The sequence below is a fragment of the Equus asinus genome, chromosome 23 (assembly GCF_041296235.1).
Source record: "Equus asinus isolate D_3611 breed Donkey chromosome 23, EquAss-T2T_v2, whole genome shotgun sequence".
NCBI classification, from domain to species: Eukaryota; Metazoa; Chordata; class Mammalia; order Perissodactyla; family Equidae; genus Equus; species Equus asinus.
Window position 1 is genome coordinate 59,831,257 of NC_091812.1, and position 26,590 is coordinate 59,857,846.

A 26,590-nucleotide genomic window follows, 5' to 3' on the forward strand; every position below is an offset into this window, starting at 1 on the left:
CTTTTTGACATCCTGTTAGGTGGATTAATGCTCCATATCTCAATGTTTTCATATTTTCCACTGTTTTCTTCTTGTCTTGGATTTTAGGAATTTTTTCCTCAGTGAAATTTGTGATTACTAATTAGGTATATAGCTGCATTCATCCTATTATTTAGCCATTCTTTTAAAGTTTTATTTTATAATTTTAACTCTCAATAAATCTTGTTGTCCCTCTTTGCTCCTTGTTTCTTAGAGATAAAGACTATTCACATCCTTCTGAGAATACTGACTAGAGTTTTTCATTCTTATTTTATGCCCCTTGAGTCAGTTTTTCTTTTCACCTCTTGCTTCTATTTCAAAAAGGTGATTTTTTTCTAGATTTTCAGGAGATCACGGTTGTTTATCACATTTGTGAATGGAGAACCAGGCTGACCAGGAGAGATACCAGGTCTGCGTTTTCTGTGTGAGTCTGTAAGCCTCTTGTCCTGATAGTTCCCTGCCCAGAGGAGCATAAACAGCACACTCTACTAAAGTGTGTTTTGTGTAAGTTTGCAGTACTAGCCAACTTACAGAGTTTGCCCTCACACATGATGTGGCAGACAAACTAGGCACCCACCAATTTCCAAAGTAAGAAGGTGCTAGTATTCATGTAAATTTCTCTTATGGATAGAACTCTCTTTTTTTGTCTTTTTGTTTATTTACAAAGTCCGCTTGTGCTCCCTTTTTCCTCAGATCTAATACGTGCACATGGGACCTTCCTCTGGGTAGAAATTAGTCTTGCTTTAGAGAGAAAATGTTCGTGGGGTAGTAAGGTAGTCACAGCTTTTAAGACCAGGCTATTTTTTGCTCAGAACTTGGCATGTCACGAAAATGTCTTTTCCTCGTGCTGACATTTCCCCCAGCTTGTGTCTTATGTACTGGGGCACTGACGCTTTTGCTTTGCTTTTGACGTAACCTCATTTGCATTCTATATTCCAGAAATTCTTTAATTTTCTGCCTCACTAGTGACATCTTTTCAAATTATAGAGACATATTCTATCACAGGAGAGGAAGTTCAGTATGCTATTATTTCATCTGCACAAAAACTCCATAAGGAAACTTAAAAAGTATATTTTATTTTAGTCAAGAAACTGAAGGCCAGAAAAACGTCTATGTGTCATAGTTTTTGAGTGATTGAGCTGTGATGTGAGGCCAGATTCTCTGTCTCCATATCTAGATCTCTCATCTATAACCAGGGATAATCTTGTATTCCATTTCATTTCAGTCAATACCATTGAGTTCAACGAAACATATTCTGAATGCCTACAGTGTGACAGTACAGTGCAAGCCCTGAAAAGACAGAGATGGTTATGACAAAGAGCTTAGCTTCAATCAATTCAGTTTTGTATGTGGGATTTAGTAAAGAAGAAAAATAAGGGAAAGCATAGACTAAACATACTTACTATACAATTTTGCCTAAGATAGTTCTGGCATAGGCAAATTGAAAAACAAATGTAAATTGGAAGAACATTCACTGTGAATACTCTATATATATTAGAGAAAAGAATCAACATGATTCTTTTTATGTCTTAATAAAATTTCTTAAAATACTGAACATTTGAAATAATATGCAAATGATAGAAATAAACTTACTCATGTAACACATTATAAGGATTAATTTTTTTTAACCTATCTCCTACTTGTCAGAGTTAATTTCCAACAAGGAGGCAAGTGGAATAACAAGTAGTGTTATTCATAAATAAAATGCATAAAAATATATTTAGGAAAACCACTGCTGTTGCTTAACTATCTAATTTACACCTTGTCTATATCAGTTTGTGTAAATAACATTTTCAAAGCTCCATGAAATGTGAGATCTCAGAGAGCACTTACCTGCCTGTCTTAGGTTTTATAGAAACTGAAATTGAAGGAAGACTTATCCCATGACACACGTAAGTACAGAGGCATAGCCATGCCTACCCCACCATTTGCTCCTCCTAATCCTTTGACTTAACGGAATGGGAGGATGGGAGGTCTTTCCGTCACTTGATTCCTCATATTTTCCTCGACGGAAACTGTTCCTTTGGTGTTATGGGAATACGATATCTCAGTCTACTATTAACGATCCCTTTGAAAAACAGCCTAGGACAAGAAGGGCTAGGCAATAGTAAAACAAACAGAACCTGAAAAGATTTTCCTTACAGGCAATCAAATTTGTTTCATTAAAGGCCCAAACTCAAGAACATCTAATAAAATCAATGAGTCGTTTTTGGTTGTTGACATCTACTTTAAGGAAAGGAATACCACTGATATTTCCCCTATCACCAGAATTTATGCAGGAAATGGACTCATACCATACATGGTACAGTCTTATTTTTCACTTATTCCGCTCTAGTTCTGAAGCAACTTAGGTGGCTGAGAAAAGTGAGACATCATTATTGACTGAAGGTAAGCAGCATTTTTCATGGAATCCAATGCTGATTAAGGGAAAGCACAATATTAAGGGATATACTTACATTCCCTATAGGTACAGAGCACCTGAGGAAAGAAAAAAATATGGCTTCTTCAATGTGTGCGCCCTTTACCTCCTGCAGATTCAAATTTCATTTCAGTAGAAAATCAGTAGCATTAGACAAACACTACAGACATAATTGTTGCAGACAGGACCTACCAAAAGTTTAAGTTTAAGAAGAAACAGGATATTATCATAGCTTCAAAGCATTTACTCCAAGATATTTATTAACTGCAAATGGAAAGATAGTAGCTAAGCAAACGTTTAAACCAAGTGATCAAGATAAACAGCGACAGTAAAAAGACACACAGATGTTATTTTTGATACAATACATTGAGAAATGTGTGTCATTCTCAATGTCTTTTCTGTGGCATTTATACCAAACATTCATAACCTCAGTCCAATCGTGAGAAAACAGTAGACAAACCCAAATTAAAGGACATCCTACAAAATAATTAATCAGTAGTACTACTCATAAGTGCCAAGGTCATAAAAAATAAGGAAAGACTAAGGAACTGTTACAGATTGGAAAAGATTAAGGGGAAATTTAAAAAGATGCAATGTGGAATCCTGGATTGTATCCCGAAACAGAAAGAGGACATTAGTGGAAAAACTGGTGAAATTTGAATATGATCTATAATTTAATTAATAAGATTGTATCAATGTTAATTTCCTGGTATTGATAATTTTACTATGTATTGTATGTCAGATGTTAAGCTTAGCAGAAGCTGATAGATATTCAGAAACCTCTGTACTATTTTTGCAACTTATACATCTAACATTATTTCAAAATTAAGAACATATATTTCAGTATGAGAATACAGATTTTGAGAGAACCCACTTTCTCCATCCAATTTTTAAAATTTCACTGATAGAAAAAGACTAAATTTGGGGGATGCCGTTTAGTTCTATCAAGAAATAGAAATGCTTTCACAAGGAAGAACTTGAGGCCTGTATCGGGAGTGAGTGAGGGAAACTTGGGAAGGTTTGAAGGCTTTTGCATTCAGCCAATGCTGAATTATCATGAATTATTTCTACTTACCATTCTTCATCAGAAATGAAAGGTTGTGCCCTGGAAAAAATTGTATGGGGCTCTAAGGTGTGAAGGTAGCACGGAGAAAGCATAACATAAAGTAAAGGTGGTAAGTTTCCGAGGCAGACCAATCACGTTTCAAATCTGAATCGTCTACCTAATAATTGTGTGACCAGTTTAACCATCATTTCCTCCTCCTCGTCCTCCTCCTCCTCCTCCTCTTTCTTCTCTTCCTCCTATTTTAGTGGAGATAACAATATTTATCTTGCAGGTTTCCCAGATATTACTGAAATAATACAAATTAATAAATAAGATTTATTAATCCCATGTCTATTTAAAACCATATATAGCATTACATGAAGTTTAAAAGAAGAGAAAAATCATATACATTCTCATTTACCAACAGGTATGTACAGTCTCTTTAGGTTTTATGGCTATATATTTTAACATTTGTGATTTTAGTGTATCATTTTTATCTTGCACTTTTCTTAAGTTACTATATATAAATTCTATCATGTTGCTACAACATATTTAAAATGATAATAGTCTTGATACTATTGAGCATTTAAGATGATTCTAAATTTTTTGACTATTGTAAGCCACGCATATTGAATTTACTAGGCTGCTTCTCCTTCAATTATTCCTTGTATAAAGGACTGTGCATTAACATTTGTAGTTTTTGTAAATTTAATAGTTAAAAATTGACCTTTTCATAAATTTTTATTATCTCTACCTCCTACTTTATAAATATTTGAACACATGAATTTTGAATCACCAAGTTTGTTTAACAGTATTGTCAGAAGTACTTATCCATCAGTGCCAGACAAAGCAAGTGAATTGTCATGGTCTTTGCCTCTAACATAGAACAACAACTCTGGTCTAGAAACATGAAGAACTACCACTGTTTAGATGTCAGAATCATGACAAGTGCTATGTGAATGCTAGTTCTCACTATTAATTATGAATATAATTAATTATATGTCATGTGGTGACGTACATATGCGACCATATATATGTGGTGTCTGAGGGAAAAAATAACTTTGCCAAGGTTCTTACTCCTATTCTATTAGCCCTCTTTAGCTCAGGTTGCCACAGGTGGAGGTGGGCGAGAATACAGAGTAAATGAGGTCTTCTAAATTCTATGGGGAAGCTCATCGCAGTGTCCCTCTCTTCCCAGTGTTAGCGCAATGCAAATTTCTGTTAGTTCTTTGGACTTTGACCAGAGACTGCTTTGCTTGGCCATTCTTCTTGATCCTTCGGTCTTGCAGATTTCTGGCTGGTGATTATTCACATAGATCTCCCCCCAGACTCGGAATTCCACTTTTATGTTCTCTGGATTTTGTTTACTTTTGTGATCTCTGCTTCATTGTGATCCCATTAATATCTCTCTTTACTAGTCTGCTCTCATGTCTTGCTTCCTTGTTCAGCTGTTTTATAACGCGCTGCCATCCTTGATCCAGTATCAAAAATTTAAAGCCTATAGATATAGATATATGAGAATTAGACATTTTAATTATATAGGAGAATATCATACATTTATCAACTTATTAGAGTAAAAGATAAAAGATTAAGAAAATGGGGTAGGCTAATCTGGGAAGGAAAAGTAAAGCACAAATGCCAAGTCAGAAAACATGCTGTTAGTTTTGACAATATTAGGAATGACCAAACTAACTCAACTGTGTTATTTTATTAGTATTATTATGTTAAAACATACATAGTATTAAATTTACCATTTAAAAAACTTTAAGTGTACAATTCAGTGGCATTAAATACATGCACATTATTGGGCAACTATCACCACCACTTATCTCCAGGACTGTTCATTTTCCCAAATTACGACTCTACATCCATTAAAAGATAACTCTCCACTCCATCTCACCCCAGTCCCTAGCAACCATCATCCTACTTTCTGTCTATCAGTTTGATTACTTTAGTTACCTAGACTCGTACAATTTTTGTCCCTTTGTGACTGACTTATCTCACACTTAGCATAATGTGTTCAAGGTTCATCCTTGTTGTAACACGTGTCAGAATTTCCTTCCTTTTCAGGGTCGAATAATATTCTGCTGTATGTATATATCACATTTTGTTTATCCATTCATCTATATGTGGACACTTGCGTTGCTTCCACCTTTTAGCTATTGTGAATAATGCTTCCATGAACATCTATGTACAAATGTCTGAGTCCCTGCTTGAGTTATTTTAGATATGTACCCAGAAGTGGAATTGCTAGATATGGTAATTCTATTTTTTAATTTTTTGAGGGACCACCATACAGTACTCCTTAGTGACTACACAATTTAACATTCCCACCAATAAATTTGCAAGAGTTCCAAGTTTCCCATCATCTGGCCAATACTCAAAATTTGTTATTTTCTGTTTGTTTTTTTTTCAATATTAGCCATCTTAATGGGCATGAGGTAGTATCTCATTGTGGTTTTGAATTATATTTCCTTAATCATTAGTGATGTTGACTATCTTTTGGGGTGGTTATTGGCCTTTTGTGTGTCTCCTTTGGAGAAATGTCTGTCTATTCAAGTCTTTTGCCCATTTTTAATTGCTTTTTTTCTTGTCCACTCTAGTTTTAATAATGGAAGTTTTAAACTTTGAATCAAAAGGTGATGATGGGGAAGGGACAGGAAAGGTGTGACACATCTAGGCTGCATCTAGATATTTTCCATGTGTTGATAGAGAGGATAATGTATACCAGATGTTATTCCATAGGGAGCACCATGTCATAGTTGAAATAATGGGTTACAAAGTCTCCCCTGGTTATGGGCAAATGACAACATCTGCAAGACCCCCAGCACCAGTTAGAGCAGATGGCTCTTCCCCAAGGGATATAAAAGTAACTACTTTCCTTAAATAAGCCATCTGTCTGAATAATCATTTACACCAATTAATAAAGAAGGCATTTGGAGGGCTGAGAAATTTGTTAACTCCAAAAACAGGAAGGAGAAAAGAACTATGATTTGCCCAATTATAAAATGACAACATTCCAAAACATCGATGTTGAATCCAAAGTAGGACCTGCTCTTGTTGCCCTTTCTGAAACATTCTGTGGAGTGAGCTGAACTGGCAAAAAGCAAATCAATAGATGAAACTAGTCTGGAATGACACCTTAGACTTACTTGACAGCAACATATATTATCATTGATCACCAAGATTAAATCAGGCAGCACAAGAAAGTCACATGCTTTTATGATAAAATAAAGCTCCAATTCATGGTGTTAACCTCTCAGTGAATTCAGACAGGCAGGTAACTGTATTATATCTTCACGCTGTGTAACTAGTCTAATATTGGTTAGCCTTCTACCTGTTGTTCACTAGCCCTCTTCTTTACTGCACACGTTCCAGCCATATGGAAACACTTATGGTCCTCCTACCTATGTTGTTTGACACTATTCAGCCCATGGGATGCTGACGTCAGCCCCAAATGACCTCCACTTTAACAAAGGGGCAAACCTTTCTCATTCTTCAGGTTCCAGCTCAAGTATATTCTTCTCTGTGAAGAATTATTTTATCACCCGATAAAGCTGATAATGCTGCCTTAACCTCCTTACTGTTTCTGATATGAATCAATAGTGTAGCATTTTTCTCATTGAATTTATTCATTGTCGAATGTTGACTCCCATATTAGAGTGTGGTTACATGAGGAAACAGACAGTATCCTTCTCACCTTTGTAGCCCTAGTTCCTAGAAACAAAACTCAAAAAAAAAGATTATTAATGAATCAGATAGGTTAGAAATACTATTGACATAATGACAGTTTGATTTAAAAAGTTGGATGTTCCGTTATTTTAAGGTTTAATTTCTTTCTTATTTATTTATTTTCAGATGTACATGATATTATATTTCAAATTCTGTGTAGATTACATCATGTTCACCACCCAAAAACTAATTATTCTCCATCCCTTCACATGTGAGCCTAATCACCCCTTTTCCCTTCCCCCTCCCTCCTTCTCCTATGGTAACTACCAATCCAATCTCCAATGCTGTGTGTGTGTTTGTCATTGTTTTTGTCTTCTACTTATGAGTGAGATCATATAGTATTTGACTTTCTCCCTCTGACTTATTTCACTCAGTGTAATACAATCAAGTTTCATCCATGTCGTCACAAATGGCTGGCTTTCATCATTTCTTATGGCTGAGTAGTAACAATTGGGAGAAAATATTTGCAAACCATATATCAGATAAGGGGTTAATATCCAAAATATACAAAGAACTAATACAGCTCAACAACAAAAAAACCAACAATCCAGTTAAAAAATGGGCAAAAGATCTGAACAGAGATTTCTCCAAAGAAGAGATATGGATGGCCAACAGGCATGTGAAAAGATGCTCAACATCATTACCTATCATGGAAATGCAAACGAAAATGACACTGAGGTATCACCTCACTCTGGTCAGAATGGCTATAATTAATAAGACAGGAAACAACAAATGTTGGAGAGGATGTGTAGAGAAGGGAACCCTTATACACTGCTGGTGGGAGTACAAACTGGCGCAGCCACTGTGGAAAGCAGTATGGAGTATCCTCAGAAAATTAAGGATAGATCTACCATATGATCCAGCTATCCCACTGCTGGGTATTTATCCAAAGAACTTGAAAACACAAAGGCATAAAGATACTTGCACTCCTATGTTCATTGCAGCATTATACACCATAGCCAAGACTTGGAAGCAACCTAGGTGCCCATCAACGGACGAATGGATAAAGAAGATGTGGTATTTATACAAGGTTTAATTTCTTTTTGCTTACAATGAAAAGTTGTGGATAAAATTAATTATTCTCAATTTTCAAGCACATAGCAAAAATAAATTTCAATTTTTTAAAAATAACTGTCTAGATACAGAAATGCTGAGATTGAAAATCTGATTCTTTGGGTTTAGGTTTGGTGTTTATTAAATAGGATTTTCTGGAATCTGCAATTCAACTTTGAACCTAGAAATTTGTGGGATTCAGAAATGTTGGTTCCCTCTCTATCCCCATAGCTTTATGTCTAATTGTGGGGGAAAAATGCTTCCTGGTGATCAAAGGGGCTAATCTAATTTCTTAGCTAGTTTCATGAACTGTTCTCAATCACACAAAATAGAAATACCTAATCCTTATTTCCCATGGCCTGTTTGCAATGCAGACACAGGCTTATTATGTCTCTCTCTCTGCCCCACTCACATTTCCTGGAGCCAGACACCCGTGGTGGAATGATACGCTATAAGCAAAACTTACACTTGACAATGAAGGTAACGTTATACAGCAAAACTCACACACCTTTCCTTCCAAAACAGAGAAATCGGTTCTTAATGAGGTGATCTGTCTGCACCCACAAGCCTGGCCAGATTTACAAAAGGCTGCTCTCTGTAATATGGATGTGAATTGTTAGCTCTCACTCTCTCTCATTCTCTCTCTAAATATAATTATTGCCCTTTGATACCCACCTTTGCCAAAGGAGTGCAGAGTGCCTTTCATTATTTTGTATATGATCTCAAACATTTGCGCATCAGTCTTTTTATATCTCCTCACCTCATTTTTTTATCAATTATTTTCTGATTAGTGAGTCTTGCTCATGGCAGTCCTTAATGATGTCACTTAAGGGAAGAAGTGCTTGGGATGAATTTTATGTCTGCTGCTTTATCCGAGTAGAAAAGTACTGCATCCTCTTTCTTGCCTCGTTCCCTTAGTGCTGAATTCTATCTCAGCTGATGGATTGTTTCCTGTCTGCAATCACTAACTACAGTGTCTTTCAGTCTGGGTTCTTGCACGTTAACTCACGCTGCCTCATTGTCCTGTCCTCTTAATTTAAATGCTTGTCTCCTTGCCTCAGTCTAATAGCTCATTCCTTCTCCTCCCCTATTACCCAGTATTGTTTCTTCATCATATCACTTGCAGTTTCCAGGATGACATATTTTACTTCAGCTCATAGCTCATTTAGTCTTTTCTCCTGCTGGTATGCTAATGGCATCTCAAGCTAATCATTCATTTCCACCCTGTGGTTTCAATAATTCCTTCCATGCTAAATCTTGCATAGAAAACCTATTTTAGGTTTGGCACCTTAACTCAGACCAAGGGAGAAATGAGCCAGAAGATGCCAGAGTCACTGCCAGAGGCCCCTCTGGTCAATGGGGGGTATTATTGCTCACCTAGTTAAAGGCTTCTGAAGGGGTAGAAGAAAAAAAGGCACAGAAATGACTTTGAATCTGCTGCTTTAATGTGTGTTTAATCAGTGTCTTTTGGAAATGAATAAAAAGTATTTTGCAAAATTATTGTTTATGTGATCTTGTAAACAAATATATGTTATTGGGTATAAAAATAAAGCATCAAAAGAGAGGAAGAATCATAAAATATTATAAGGAATCTTCAGAGATCAAGTTCAAGCTCCTCATTTTTACAGATGAAAAATCTGAGGCCCATGGAGTGTCAGAGATTTGCCATGGGTCACATATCCTGTTACACGAGGTTTATTAGTGGGAAAACAGGCCCGTGGCTAACTTTTATTTGCAGTGCGTGAAGCAAGAGAACAAACAACTAGCTCCAGACCCACTTCTTAGCTAGATCCACTTCTCTCCTCCTGTTCCAGGCTCCTCTAGAGCACAGCACAGTTGCTTCTAGAAGTGCGTCTTGACAGTAAAGCCCTTTCAACCTCCTTACACACAGTACCTCCCCATCCTCATGCAGCTAGTGCAACTATGGTATTCCACCACCTGCATTTGGGAGAATAACCAGGAAAAAAAGCAACAGACCTGGAAGCTGGCTCCAGGTCAGTAGGTTAGGGAGCCCTAGAGTACTGGGTCATCAGAGCATGCTCTAGAAGGGGAGAAACAGGCTCTGGGCTGGCTCATTTGGAGAGCTTTTCTCTCTCTCTCTCTCTATATATGTGTTATGTGAATGTGTGTGTATGGATTTATATATTATGTATTTAGATATATTGATATATATTCCTCTCTCTCTTTCTCTATACACATACATACACACAAACATACCTTATCTTCTTTCTTAATTCCTTTTCCCCCTAATTCTTTGTTTTGGTCTCTATCTTTCACGTTGTTGGATACATCAAATCTGCCCTCCTGCCCGCCCACACACACACAGACACACACTTGTGCACACATACAAAAACACACACATATCTGCTATTTTATGTCATCTTTAATATTTAAGATCAGGACAATAAAATAGTAATAGAAGCTCTATGTTGGGTGGAGGAAGATTGTCAACTAATGATTTTCCTTGCAGAAAGATCAGATGGGCAGATTGGAGACCCATACATTTTGTTGGGGGACTTCTAAGTATCAGTATCTATAAGTCTATTTTATTGGGTTATTCAGTGTATCCATAGAAGGGTCCACCTGTCTCATGCCTTGGGTATATATACCTGGTTGATAGAATTTTCCTAGAAATCTGATCATTTATAAGAGCTGAGAGTCTCACCATTCCATGTGCTGAATTTCACTTCATATCTCTGTTTTTTGGAATGCAGCTGTCTCTTCTTCTGCAGTGAGCAGTACCCCTGAGTCTCATGCCTCTGCTCCAGTTCCCTGGTAAATAACCAAAGTTTGGGATGAGTAGTTACTGGGATATACCACTAGTTATCTGGGGGTATACTCACTCCATATTTTGCTTTTTACTGATTTCCCTGATTTTAGCCCCACACATAATGCACAGTCCTCACCCCCACTCTTACATCCCACACAGCAGTATCAGTGCCTCTGATTCTTAAGTCTACTCAGTAAAGTAGATGCTGACTCTGTAACGTTTGGGATGCTAGAAAATTAAGAACTTACCATTGTTATTGTTGACTCCGGAATGTGTCTGCCATGAACTGGGCCAACACAATCTTTGCCCCACAACTCCATAGCTATGAAACTAGGTTCCTGACTTGAGATTTCTGATGCAGTTCACACAGAAAAACCAAACATGATTATGGTCATGCTTGCCAGAGGAGTCGTATCTCTGCTTCATGGTATTTTCTTTGCCTCGAACATCAAATACTGGTGCTTTGGCTTGGTTTAATGTAGATAATATGCAGAATCTTAACTGCAACAGAGTCTTAGAAATGTGGCTTTTAGCTTTCCACCCACTAATATGCCAGTAAGGAACACTGCAAGGGAATTGAAGTCGAGTTGAGTGAGCCTATATGAAATATCTTGCTCATCTGTGCTTAACTGAAATTCCCCTACTATACATTTTCCCTTACTATACATTTCATATGGATTGATACGTATGTTGTCAGTTCTTTTCAAGTGGGGTGATTTTGTCACTTGGGGACATTTGGTCACACAACAGTTTTGAATGTAACAACTGGGGCTTGGTACTAGCATCCAGTGAGCAGAGGCAAATGATGCTGTTAAATATCCTACAATGCACAGGGCAGCCTCCCACAACAAAGGATTGTCTCATCCAACATATCAATGTTGCTGGAATTAAGAAACCCTAATATAAATGAATACTTGAAAAATGAATAACAATGACTATCCCTGGGGAAGAGAGGCAAGGACTAGATTTAAGAGTGGTGATTAATGGGACTTTACTCATTATTTTATTTTATTTTTACAAAAGAATGTGTATAATGGCCTACTTAAAGATTGCCAAAAATAATAAGATATAATGAACAGGAACTAAAATGTGGGGGAGGGATAGAAGGGACTTGGAAACGAAAGAGACAGAGAAATTCAAAACAGAATATTTGTCTTTTCTTTGAAGGCTCTTTTTTCTTATATATTTCAATTGATATAACAGTCCACACTATCATTTTAGCAATAAATCTAAGTGCCTTCTTTAACACTATTTGTTCATCTTTCACATTTAACCAATGATTAACTCCAATCCATCCAATGGTGCGAAAGCTCCCTGAACCATCATTCATTCTCTCTTTATCTCCACTGCTCATTTTAATTTATGCTTTTTTTGGTTCCATTACGATAACAGTCTCATTACCAGCTCCCTGTCTTCAAAACTCTCACTCTCTACATAATTTTCTATGTCATTCACAATTTCATTGATAGGTGTCATCATTCAAAATTTCCCTTAACAAGGAGCTAAGTAGTTTTTTGTTAGATCAAGGATGATAAAGACAGCACTTAGGTATCAATCTCAATTCCCCCATTCAAGGCAGATATTGCTGGTTGATCACAGTAATCTTTTTGGCTGATATTAACCAAGACTTCAGACTCCCTCTGAACATTATGATCCATGTGGCCACTACAAATTGACTGGAATCCGCATGAAGACGAAACCTATTGCACTTCCTTTCACCAGTGAACTGCTTCATCTCTACTAGGTATTTGTCTCTTTCAGTAGATGTTTCCATACTGAGGAATAAAAATGATGAGAGGTTATTAGTGATTTAAAGAATGGAGTTTGAGATTCAGGAACATCCTGTAACTGAGTGTCCCGTTAAGACACTTTACTCTAATTGTGAAAATCTAATGACTTTACTCACAATACTTGACCAGTAACTGATCATATTCTAGAACTGACCCTATTCTGTACTTTTTAGTTTCCTAAGAAAGAGTTTGTTGGAAGATGACATTTAATTGTACCAGACTTGGAGGTACTATTTTTCTGAACCTTAGGATATTACCTAATTGTAAATAGACATCATCTAAGCGGAAAAGAGAAAATAGAGAGAGTCCCAGGATATAGCAGGCAGGGGAACAATTAGGGAACAATAACAAAGAATAGAAAGGGCAATAAAGCACTTTGATTTTAGACAAGTTTAAATAAAGAGGTGGCAAGACAATGTGAAGGAAATTATTTCAGAATAATCAAAACCACCACAGAAAATAGACTGTGGTTTGTCTTACGCCTGGACAGAGAGACTGGGATTTATCATGAATGTAAAAATGTCACCAAAATGACATCAAATTAGATAAAGCAGCAAGAAAGAATACAAAGATCTGAAGGAAAAGAAGTATAAGATTGAGTCAGAATTCTTAATAGGAACTTAATTTCTAAAAACATGACATAGAAAAACGTGAATGAGAAACGTGAAGAGTCAAGTGGGCCTACAAGGAAAGTAGTCTGAAGAAATTGAAATAGAAGAAAATGAAAAGAGATGATTTGGTATACAAGGAAATTATTCAATACTTTCTTAGGAGAAAGATTAATTATCTAAAAAGGGAATTTTTGTCAAAAATATATTTTAAGTTGATTTCATGTCGTTCAATTTTAGAATATTCCATAGAGGCTAAGGAAGCCATTCCTTGATTTTAATAACGTTGGTTTTAGAAAAAATATTCTTCATATTTGGAATATTTTTTAAATTTTACCTTATCATAGCATTTTAAAAAGGAATTTATTAACATAAAGCTTAGATATGACATTTGAACATAAATAAATGCCATTTATCAATGCCACAGCCAGACGTGGAATCACCACCCAACATAGCAGTAGTATGTTTTGGATGAAGTTTCCAGGTTCACCTTCCACAATGTAAATGGCTTCAGTCTCATGGGGATCTTGAGCAAACCTAGGCCTGCAATTCCTTCCATTGGCACTGCTCTTATTATTTCTTTCAAGACTTTATTTCAGGAATGGATAGAATAATGGCTAGGAAGAAAAGCTAGATGGGCTGAAATTTCCATTTCAGAAACAAACAAACAAAAAAAACTAAGCAGATATAACTTGAAACTTTTAGTGTTTTCCGTACAATCACATAATGATGACAATGTAGGAGGAAATGAGAGTAAGCATAAAAGCAATAGGGTTAGCAAGGTTAGAGCTTACCAATACTGAGATGGATTTTTCACACAGACTAATTAAACTGCTACTGCTCCCTTACATACTAAATCTTTGAAATCCAACTGACCTCTTTATTCAAAAAAAAAAGTTGAAAGAGAAAAATTTAAATGAGGAAAATTAATCGTTTCCCAAAGATACCACAGCATATTGATTTTGAAAATAGTGTCCTCTGAGAGATGATAGCCCAAAAGTTAGGGCTCAATTAACCCAGTTAGAGGCTTTGTGTTCCTTCCAATTAAGTCAGAGGTAACTATATATATTAGAAATTACAGATATATGTATCTATTTTTCCATTACAACACTTCACAGTATGTGTATGCATGTTTCCATTTTTAATTCTTTATGAAACTTTCCAGAAGGTTTTTAGATAAAAGCAAGGATGATTACTCAGCTTCTTGATTCAGTCATAAGACAGAACAATCTAAAACTTATGCTAAAATGGTAGTGTTTATGGCATAAGTAATGAAATAAAAAGAAACAGAAGATGGCAACATAAGAGGCTCCTGAACTCTACTTGTCTTATGGACACACTGAATCTACAGCTACACATGGAGTAATTCCCTCTGACAGAAATCAGAAACTAGCTGAGGGACTCCTACACATCAGGCAAATGAGAAAAATTCATGTCTAAATGGGTAGGAGAGGCTGAGATGCAATCTTACCATAACCCTCATCCCTGGCACAGAGACAAAAATCCAGGAGGAAACTCACAACTCCAGCTTCTCTCTGAGGAGCAAAGGATTTTGACTCCACATCTGGCACTCCAACAATTAAGAATTCTACCTAAAGGACATCTCATCTAGCTCTGAAAACCAAAGGGTCTTGTGTCCAGAAGACCCACAAGGATATGGCAAACTAAGAAACAGTTCTTAATGGGCTCACATAGACTCACCTTGGCTATCCCCTCAGGGCCCAGTGCAGAGGTAGCAGAATGAAAAGTCCCCAGTGTTTCTATGAAAGACATCTATTAACGTCTCTTAAAAGCTATGTCCTGAGTGGCAGGTTTCTAAGTTAACACACACCTAGAGGCCAATTGCAATACTCTCCAGAGAGTAAGAATTGTAAAACTTTAGAACGCATTTGAACTTAAGTTGTTATAAGCTTAAAATAGACAGTTATAACTCTAAGATATTTTATGTAAGCCTCATGGTAACTACAAAGCAAAAAACTATAGTGTACACAAAAGATAAAGAAAGGAATCTAAGCATAGCACTAGAGAAAATCATTACATCACCAAGGAAGAGAGCAAGAAAAAGGAAAGGAACAAAAGAATTAAAAACAGCTATAAAACAATTTAAAAAATAGCAATAAGTTCATACTTATAAATAATTACTTTAATATAAATGGACTGAATTCTACAATCAAAAGACAGAGTGGTGAATCAATTTTTAAAAAGAGAAGATTCAACTATATGTGGTCTATAAGAGACTCACTTCAGCCTTAGGGACACACAGACTGAAAATGAAGAGATGAAAAAAGGTATCCCACGCATATGAAAACCAAAAGAAAGCTGGAATGGCTATACTTATGTCTGACAAAATAGACTTTAAGACAAAGACTGTAACAAGACACAACAAGACAATTAAATAATGATAAATAGGTCAATTCAACAAGAGGTTATAAATTGTAAATATTTATGAACCCAACATTGGAGCACCTATATATATAAAGCAAATATTAACAGACCTAAAGGGAGAAATAGACAGCAATACAACAATAGTGGGAGGCTTCAATAACCCACTTTCATCAATGGATAGATCATCCAGGCAGAAATTAAATAAGGGAACGTTGGACTTAAAAGACTTCTTAGACTAGATGGGCTTAGTAGATATTTACAGAACATTCCAACAGCAGCAGAATACACATTCTTTCCAAGTACACATGAAATATTCTTCAAGATAGATCATATGTTTGGCTATAAAAAAAGTCTTAATTAATTTAAGAATATTGAAATCATGTCAAGCATTTTTTCTGATCACAGTGGTATGAAACTAGAAATCAATTATGAAAGGAAAACTAGAAAATCTAAAAATATGTGGAGGTTAAACAAATGCTACTGAAAAACCAATTGGTCAAAGTAAATCAAAAAAGAAATTAAAAAATATCTGAGACAAATGAAAATGGAACTATAAATACCAAAACTTTGGGATACAGGAAAAGCAGTCTAAGAGGGAAGTTCATAGCAATAAATACCTGCATCAAGAAACAAGAAAGGGGGGCTGGCCCGGTGGTACAGCTAAGTTCGCACGTTCCGCTTCTGTGCGGCCCAGAGTTTGCCAGTTCGGATCTCAGGTTCAGACATGGCACTGCTTGGCAAAATCCATGCTGTGGTAAGCGTCCCATATATAAAGCAGAGGAAGAAGGGCATGGATGTTAGCTCAGGGCCAGTCTTCCTCTGCAAAAACAGGAGGATTGGCAGTAGTTAGCTCAGGGCTAATCTTCCTCAAAAAAAAAAAAAAAAAAGAAAAGAAACAAGAAAGATCTCAAACAAACAACCTAACTTACACCTAAAAGAACTAGAAAAAGAAGAAAAACAAAGCCCAAGGCTAGTAGAAGGAAGGAAATAACAAAGATCATAGCAGGAACAAATGAAATAGAGACTAAAAAGACAGTAGGAAAGATCAATGAAACTAAGAGCTGATTTTTTAAAAAGATAAATAAAATAGGCAAATTTTTAGACAGACTTATAAAGCAGAACACTCAAATAAAATAGGAAATGAAAGAGAAGACATTACAACTGATAGCACAGATATACAAAGATCATCTGAGGACACTATGAACAACTATATGCCAACAAATTGGATAGCCTAGAAGAAATGGACAAATTCCTAGAAACATATGACCTACCAAGTCTAAATCATGAAGAAATAGAAAATCTGAACAGACCAATTACTACTAAGGAGATTGAATCAGTAATCAAAACTCTCTAACAAAGAAAAACCCAGGACAAGATGTCTTCACTGGTTGAATTCTACCAAACATTTTAAGAATTAATACTTATTCCTCTCAAACTCTTCCAAAATATAAAAGAGAAGGAAATGCTTCCAAACTCATTTTATGAGGCCAGCATTACCCTGATATCAAAACCAGACAAGGACAGTACAAGAAAAGAAAATTACAGGCTGATATCCCTGATGAACATAGATGCAAAAATCCTCAAAAAAAAAAAGCAAACTGAATTTAACAATACATTAAAAGAATCATACATTATTAAGTGTGGTTTATCCCAGGAATGCAACACAGTTTGACACTTGGAAATGAATCAATATGATACACTCCATTAATGAAATAAAGGATAAATCTTGTTATCATCTCAATAGATGCAGAAAAAGCACTTGACAAAATTCACCATCTGTTCCTGATAAAAAACTCTCAACCAAGTGGATAGAGAGGGAACATTACCACAACATAAGAAAGGCTGTATATGACAAGCCAACAGCTAACATCATACTCAATGGTGAAAGCTGAAACCTTTTCCTCTAAGGAAGCATGCCTCAAGACAAGCATGCCTACTCTCACCACTTTGATTCAGCATGGTACTGGAAGTCCTAGCCAGAGTAATTAGGCAAGAAAAATAAAAAGCATGCAAATTAAAAGGGAAGAAGTAAATTTGTCTCTATTTACAGATCACATTGTCTTCATTATCTTGTATACAGGAAACCCTAAAGATTCTATCAAAAAAAGTTAGAGTCCTTATTTGTTTACTAATGCACAAATTCAACAAAGTTTCAGGATACGAAATGAATACATAAAATTCAGTTGTCTTTCTATACACTTATAATAACTATCAGAAAGAGAATTTTTCTTAAATTCCACTTACAACTGCATCAAAAATAATAAAATACCTAGGAATAGATTTAACCAAGGAGGTGAAAGATCTAGACACTGAAAACTGCAAAGCATTGACGAAAGAAATTGAAGAACTCACAAATAAATGGAAAGATATTCCATACTCATGGATTTGAAGAATTAATATTGTTACAAAGTCCACACTACCCAAAGCAATCCACAGATTCAATGCAAACCCTATAAAAATGTCAACAGCATTTTTCACAGAAATAGAAAAAAAATCCTAAGATAAAAAGCAATCCTAAGAACCACAAAGACTCCAAATAGCCAAAACAATCTTGAGAAAGAACAAAGCTGGAGGCATCACACTTCCTGATTTTAAACTATACTCCAAAGCTATAGTAATCAAAACAGTGTGGTTTTGGCTTAAAAATAGACACATAGATCAATGGAAGAGGACAGAGAGCCCAGAAATAAACCCATGTACATATTGTCAATTATTTCACAATAAAAGAGCCAAAAATATACAATGAGGAAAGGACTGTCTCTTCAATAGAAGGTGTTGGAAAAATTGGACAACCACATGTTAAAGAATGAACTGGGCCTCTATCCCATGCCATACACAAAAATCAATTCAAATGTAATAAAGACTTAAATGTAAGATCTGAAACAATAAAACTCCTAGAAGGAAACTTTAGAAGTAAGTTTCTAAAGTTTCTTTTCATTGGTCTTGGCAATCATATTTTGGATTTGATACCAAAAACAAGGCAACAAAAGCAAAATCAACAAGTCAGACTAAAAACTAAAAAGCATCTACACAGCAAAGGAAGCAGTCAACAAAATAAAAAGGCAACCTACAGAATGGGAGAAAATATTTGCAAATCATCTATCTAGATAATGGTTAATATCCAAAATATATAAAGAATTCATACAATTGAATAGCAAAAACCAAACTATCCAATTGAAGAATGGACATAGGATCTAAATAGCCATTTTTCCAAAGAAGACATACAAATGGCCAAAAGGTACACAAAAAAGCACCCAACATCACGAATCGTCAGGGAAATGCAAATCAAAACCACAATGAGATATCACTTACACCTGTTGGAATGACTCTTATCAAAAAGACAAGAAATAACAAGGGTTGGCAAGGATGTGGAAAAAAGGGAACCCCTTACACTGTGGGGAGTCTCCATCAATGGATTAACGGATAAGGAAAATGTGGTATAAATATATTATATATGGGATATGGTGTGTATACATATATAGTGTATGTATAAATACGATATAGTTATCATATATTTATACATAATGCAATATTATTCAGCCATAAAAGAGAAGAAATCATGCTATTTGTGACAACATGGATAGATGTTGAGGGCATTAGGCTAAGTGAAATAAGTCAGACAGAGAGGGACAAATACTGTAAATGATCTCGTTTATATGTGGAAATAATAACAAAATAACTTCATAGATACAGAGAAGAGATTGGTGGTTACCAGAGGCAAGGGGGTGGGTGTTAGGTGAAATGGTAAAGATGGTCAAAAGGTACAAACTTTAAGTTATAAGCTAAATAACTCTTGGGCATGTAATGTATATAATGTTGACTATAGTTAACAACAAAAAACAATATTATATACTTGAAAGTCACTGAGAGTAAATCATAAAAGTTTTCATTATAAGAAAAAAAATTTATCTCTATGTGGTGACAGATGTCAACTAAACTTATTCTGGTAATCATTTTGCGATATATACATATATCAAATCATTATGTTGTACACCTAAAACTAATACAACATTACATGTCAATTATATCTCAATAAAAAAGTAAAAAGAAAATACTGTCAGTAAACTTTCATGTTGTATTTATACTAAAAGAAAGAGACTCCATCTCAAATAGCTATTGGGTTTACATACTACCTGACTAAAATTAGTAATGGGACTCCAATATAATCCCATACATTCTATATATTTCTATAAACTCTGTAAGGGAAAGTCTGCATATTGAAAAATAAGGGGGAAAAAACCAGTAAGTAGTCCAAAACAGAAATAATTATTTTCAAAGAACTAATAGAGCTGACGAAGGATCACAAAAGTGGGACTTAAGGCATGAAATAACTGGATTTCTAGGTTATTAAAGCACCTCTGTTTGATGTTAATAGCTTACACAGCCAAAGCAATTTACATGAGAAAAGGCAAGTTATTCTTCTGTGGAGTTTGGATACTTAATCTGCTTGTTCATTAAGGAATAACAGTCATCTTGATTGGATTGCCATAGGAGGCCATAACTTTTTTCTATTTTTGGTTGGAATGTTGGAAAGTTGGAATGATAATCTAATTTTTCAATGGCAGGTGGTTAGGCTTTATATCTTCATCTTTATGGAGTAAAATCCTATGTATATCAGCCCCATGAAAAGGTAAAATGAACAAAGAAAATTTATACAATAACCCAAGAAATATATTTCCTAAAAAGCTATTATAGCATGGAAAATGTTGGTGTCATTTTTCTAGATTAGAAAATTTAACCATTTATTTTAATGTTCACAAGATTTATTTCTAAAACACGTTCTAATAGTGCCCCTCATATAAGATAGAACTAGAAAATTTAATTCTAAAATAAATATAAAATCTAATTCTCTTCATGTCCACCATTACCCTAGGCTAAACCAGCACCATCTCTCTTCTGGACTAATACAATACCCTATTTAGTTGTCAGCCTGTTTCCATACTTAACATTCCTCAATTTATTCTTCACACTATTACTAGGGTAAATTTTTTAAAAAAAGTGCCCAGCCCCATGGCCCAGTGGTTAAGTTCGAATGATCTGCTTCAGCATCCCAGGGTTTCTCGGGTTCGGATCCTGGGCAGGGTCATGGCGGCATTCATCAAGCCATGCTGAGGCAGTGTCCCACATACCAGAGCCAGAAAGACCTAAAACTAGAATATACAACTAGGTACTGGAGGGCTTTGGGGAGAGGAAGAAGCAGCAGCAGAAGAAGAAAGAAGAAGATGGGCAACAGATGTTAGCTCAGGTGCCAAGTCTTTAAAGAAAAAAGAAAAGAAAAGATTTCATTTTCAGGCTGGGGAATTTGTCTTAGTCCCACTTCGGAAAGAAGCCCTATTTAAAAAAGATTTAAAAAAAATTTTAAAGGTGTAAAGAAGAATAAATTACAACTCTGCTTCAGATTTTTCAGTGATTACTCACTATAATTAATACAAAATTCCTAGTCTATACAGCCTAAAATTCCCCACATAATCTAGCATTGTCTATACTGTCAGTTATTTTGAGTCCCTTCCCATCTCGCTTGATCCTTATAAATTGGATTAATGTCAGTTCTTAAAATCCAACCTTTTTTTTTTTAACCTCAGTGTCATTCTATTTGCTCTTCTCTCATCCTAGCTCACTCTTATTGTGTCTTGATGGCAGTTTCTTTATCGTCCTTTAGGTCTCTAATTTAATGCCAGCTCCTTGAAAATTCCTTATCTGACTACTCATATAAAGTCTTCTGAATCCCTTTGGTATTCTTTGTCACAGCATTTTATTTTATCACATAGACAACAATCTGTAGGCTTTATTTATTATACTAGAATGTTTTCTCCATGAAATCAGGGTCTAGCCTGTCTATCATTATAAACACTCAGGCATGTGATGGCTAAATTACTGAAAACAGAGTTTAAGATGAAATTTTAAAAGAAGACAGAAAAGAAAGAAATGCTATATATGGAGAACAACAATAAACATTTGATTTGTTTGTTATCAGAAATAATGGAAGCCAGAAGACAACAGAACAATGTCTTTAAAGTGTTGAAAGAAAATAAATATTGGTTCAGAATTAGTCTATTCCTGAGTTCCTAACAACTTTGCTTTTGTCTCTTCTCCTTTACTAGCTGTCCTTTCATTGCCTCTTGCAATATTTCCAGGCTTTATGGCTGTACTTAGCAGAGAAGAACAGGGCTAAACAAGTATAGGTCACCCTTCAAGAATAAAGTAAAAAATGAAGACATTTGCAGATAAAACAAAACCAAGAGAATTTTTCACCTGCTGACTTCTACTACAGGAAATGTTAAAGGAACTTCTCCAGGCTTAAGGGAATCATACCAGATGGAAATTTGTGTCTTCAGGAAAGAAAGAAGAAAAATTAAAATACTAATAGATGGATATATATAATGTACTAATTTTTCTTAATATCTTTAAAATAATTATGACTACTTCAATAAAAAATTGTAGCATTGTTTTGGAGAATTTATAACACTTGTAGTGTAGTACACCTGACAGCTACAGCATAAAGAAATAGAGTGCCAGTAAGGGGACCTTTTTGGAAAGGTCTTTACACATTAGATAAAGTAGTGCAATATACACTTTAGACTGTATAAGGATTAAGACATATATTGTAATCTTTTGTAATGGCCAAAAAAGCAAGGATGCATAGCAAAAACAAACGAACGAAAGAAAATGATTACATAGAATTATAGAACATATCCAAATAATTCAAGAGAATAGGAAATTAAAAAAAAAATTGTAGCAAAAAACACATTAGACAAATATAAACCTAACAATAAAAAGGTGGAGTTACATCTAATCATATGACAATTTACATTAACTATTAATACACTAAATGCTCCAATTAAAAGCCTAAAATTAAAAACATAAGTATTTAAATTGTATAATTTAGCCACCCCCCAAAAAACCCCCCAAAAACATAAGAGTATTAAAAACATAACTCCCTATATGTTTTCTAAAGAGGTACACTTGAAATGTGAAAACACAAGTGGGTTCAATTTAAATGGATTGAAACATATATGCTATGCAAATAGGAAGCGTAAAAAGGTTAGTGTGAGGGATTTCTGTATATTGATATAAAATAGAATCCAAGACAAAGAGTTTGTTAAAGATAAAAAGGGACATTTAATAATGATAATGGAGAGATTTATCATGAAGAGAAAACAATCATATGTATCTGTGGCCAATACACAAGTCAAAAATATACAAGGGGGACTTCTGGTCTGACCAAGATGACCCATACTTGCTTATCCCTGTTCTTCTCTGCTAAGTACACCCATAAAGCCTGGAAATATTGCAAGAGGCAATGAAAGGAGAACTAGGAAACGAGGAGAGAGAAAAACAAAGTTGTTAGGAACCCAGGAATTGAGGAACAACATAGCAATAGAACATCTTATGAACCCTAATAGAATAAGGTAACCCACACCTGGCATTTCCCAATGTCCAACCCAGAAGCAGAAGAGCATTCAGGTAGGCTTATTCGTCTACCAGATTGAACCAGAATGCTGACGAAAACTTTCAGGTGAGTCCAGCAGCACATGCCACAGCTAGCATGTGACCCAGGAAGCCTCTTTGTCCCTTTGCATCTGAGACTCTCCTTTTTTACTGATAGATACTGGGATGGGTGGGCAGCATTGGCAAAGGGGGTTCCACTACAACAAACGCTCAGCCTGCAAGTTTTCTGTTTCAGTGGGTTTGGGACTCCTATCCCCCACCCAGAGACCTGAATACCCAGGCAGAACCTGCAAGAGTACAATACTTAAACCTATGACAAATGGCCTGGCCTGAGAAGCCTCTTTATCCTTGAGGATCTGACACTACCCTCTCTCACTTAAGGAAATTAAGTGTCAATGGGAAGATGCAAGCAAAATAACTAGCCTGGCTCAGGATGTTACATTTCCCCCAAGTCCTGAAACTTCTGCTATCCACTCAGAGACACCAAGTAGATAGAAGACAATCACAAAAAGGATCTCAACACAAGATGCACACAGCCCTGGAAGCAATATCCTTCCCCTACTTGCAGGAGGTGTCCTACCACAATTTCCAAATCTTTGAAGTGCTCAACTTCTCCATCTTGTCTAAGGTTCTACTTCTGTATTAAGATACCAGTTAGCCTAGAGCAATGACAAAGGTATCCTGTCACAACAAGAAGCCCAGCCCAAGAAGCCTTTTTATCACCAAAGGCCTGAGACACCCACTTCCCACCTAGAAACAACATGTAGGGGGGATGGCACTGGCCCCAAATAGGACTCAGATCTCCTAACACAACAGATAAAATGTACAGGGTACAGTAGAAAATAACCTGCCACACCACAAACCAGGAAATTCACAACTTGTATGTGGAAGGAAAATGATTTGATGCCAACACGGTTTTATCAGATGTTGTAATTTATCTGATAAAGATTTTAAATCAGCCATCTTAAAATGCTTAACCAAGCATTACAAATAGTCTTGAAACAAATAGAAAAAAGAACTAAAAAATCTCAGTAAATAAATAGAAATTATTTTAAAAGAAAGAACCATATGGAAACTATAAAACTGAGAAGCACAGAAACAAATAACTCACTGGATGGGCTCAATAATATAGTGAAGCTGGCGGAGAATAGCATCAGTACACTTGAGGATAGATCAACAGAACCTCAGAGAAAATAGACTGAAAACATGAACAGAGCCTGAGAGACCCATGGCACAATAAAAAGGATCCAAAACTTGTATAATAGGAGTTCCTAAGGAGAAAAATTAAGAAAGTGGGGCTAAATAATATTCAAAGAAATAGTGACTGAAAACTGCTCAAATTTAGTGAAACACAAACCTGCAAATTCAGTAAACTAAGTAAACCTCAAACAGGATAACTTAAAGAAATATACTCTGACACACATAGTAAGTTTTTGAAAAATAAAGACCTCTCCAAAAAAATCATGTAAGCAGTCAGATAAGAATAGCACATTATCAATAGAGGAACATCAATCCAAATGACAACAAATTTCTCCTTATGAAACCATGGTGGCCAGAAAAAAGGGGCACATATTTCAAGTGCTGAAAGAATTGTCAACTGTGACTTCTATATCTGGCAAAACTATCCATCAGGCGTGAAAGAGAAATACATTCTCACTCAAAGAAAAACTGAAAGAACTTATCACTATCAGACATACCCTTAAAGAATGGATATGGGAAGTCCTTAAAATAGACAAGAAATGATAAAAAAAGAAATATTGGAGAATCAGGAAGGAAAGTGGCAGGATGGAAAGTGTTGACGTTTTGGTATATATAATAGACTATTTTTCTCCTTGTAAGGTTTTTAAGTCATATCTGATTACTGAAATAACTATTGCAATGCTTTCTTATATTTAAGAAAAGATATTTAAAAGTGTGAAAGTTAAAGGGATCTAAATGGAAGCGAAGTTTTCACACTTTACTAGAGGTAGTAATTGTTAATATCAGCAGACAGTGGTAAGTCACAGTAAAAACTAGAGCAACCACTATAAAAAATATAGAAAGTGATACACTCAAAAATGCTAATCAATCAAGACAAAATCATAAAAGATGTTCAAGTAACCAACAAAAGTCAAGAAAAAAGAGGCAAAAGAAAGGAAAGAAATGGAAAACAAACAATAAAATGGTGGACTTCAGTTCTAAAATATCAATAATTATATAAATGGTCTATATGCACCAACTAAGAAGCACAGATTGGCATGCTTGATAAAAATAAAACATGGCTCACTACATGTGATTTACATGAGCTCACTTCAATTTCAATAAAATATTAGAAAATTGATTCCAAAAATGTAAAGACAGATTTATATACCATGGACAAGTGGCATTTATTCCAGGTATGCAGTGCTACTTCAATATTTTAAAATTAATCAGTATAAGTCACCATAATAAAAGCTGAAGTGGAAATATAATATGATAATATCAATTGATGCAGAAAATACGTTTGGTAAAATCTAATACTCATACATGACAAAAACTCTTAGCACTTTAAAATTAGAAGGAAATTAACTCAATGTGATAAAAAGCATCTTCAAAAATCTGCTAACATCATACTGAAGGGGGAAGATTGTATGCTTTCCCTTTAAGCAGGAACAAGGCAAGGATCTCTGCTCTTATCACTTTGGGTACTGTATTGGGAATTCTAGCCACTGCAATAAGGGAAAATAAAGAAATCAAAGGCAAAAGACTGGAAAAGATGAAAGAAAACTGTCTCTGTTTTCAGACGACACAATTGTCTATCTGGAAATCTCAAGGAATCTACAAAAATAATTCCTAGAATGAAGTGAGTTCAACAGGGTTATAGAATATAAGATCAACAAACAAAAATAACATTTCCAACTACTAAAAATGAACATGTGGATACTGAATTTTGAAACACAATGCCATTTACAAAGACTCCAAAGAAAGAGAAATATTAGATATAAACTTAAAAAACCTAAATAAATGGATAGACATGCCACATTCATGGACTGAAATGGACAACATAGTGAAGAAGTCAATTCTCTGCAAATTAGTCTATAGGTTTAATGCAATTCCTATCCCAATTCCACGCTTTTTTGTCTTTTGGACATAGGCACCTTTATTTCAAAACTTATATGGAAAGGTAGAGTTTTAGCATAGTTTAAACAACCTTGAAAAGGAAGGATAAAATGAGGGTTATCACTCTCTAAGCTATTAAGTCTTACTGTGTAGCTGTAGCAATCAAGACTGTAGCACTTGCAGATTACAGGCATTGATAATAGAACAAAATAGAGAACACAGAAATAGACCAACACAAATTTG

General features: G+C 35.3%; 1 long non-coding RNA gene across 1 annotated transcript in view; it reads right to left on the reverse strand.

The window, feature by feature from the left end:
- Positions 1-2,686: 2,686 nt before the first annotated feature.
- The window catches only part of LOC123280266 (uncharacterized), a 480,813-nt gene continuing 456,909 nt past the window's right edge, over positions 2,687-26,590 (reverse strand). Inside the window, exons 5-6 of the long non-coding RNA XR_011497405.1 lie at positions 10,933-11,039; positions 2,687-4,980 (exon numbers count right to left, since the gene is read on the reverse strand). This is a non-coding gene — a long non-coding RNA (uncharacterized lncRNA). The remainder of the gene's footprint in view (positions 4,981-10,932; positions 11,040-26,590) is intronic.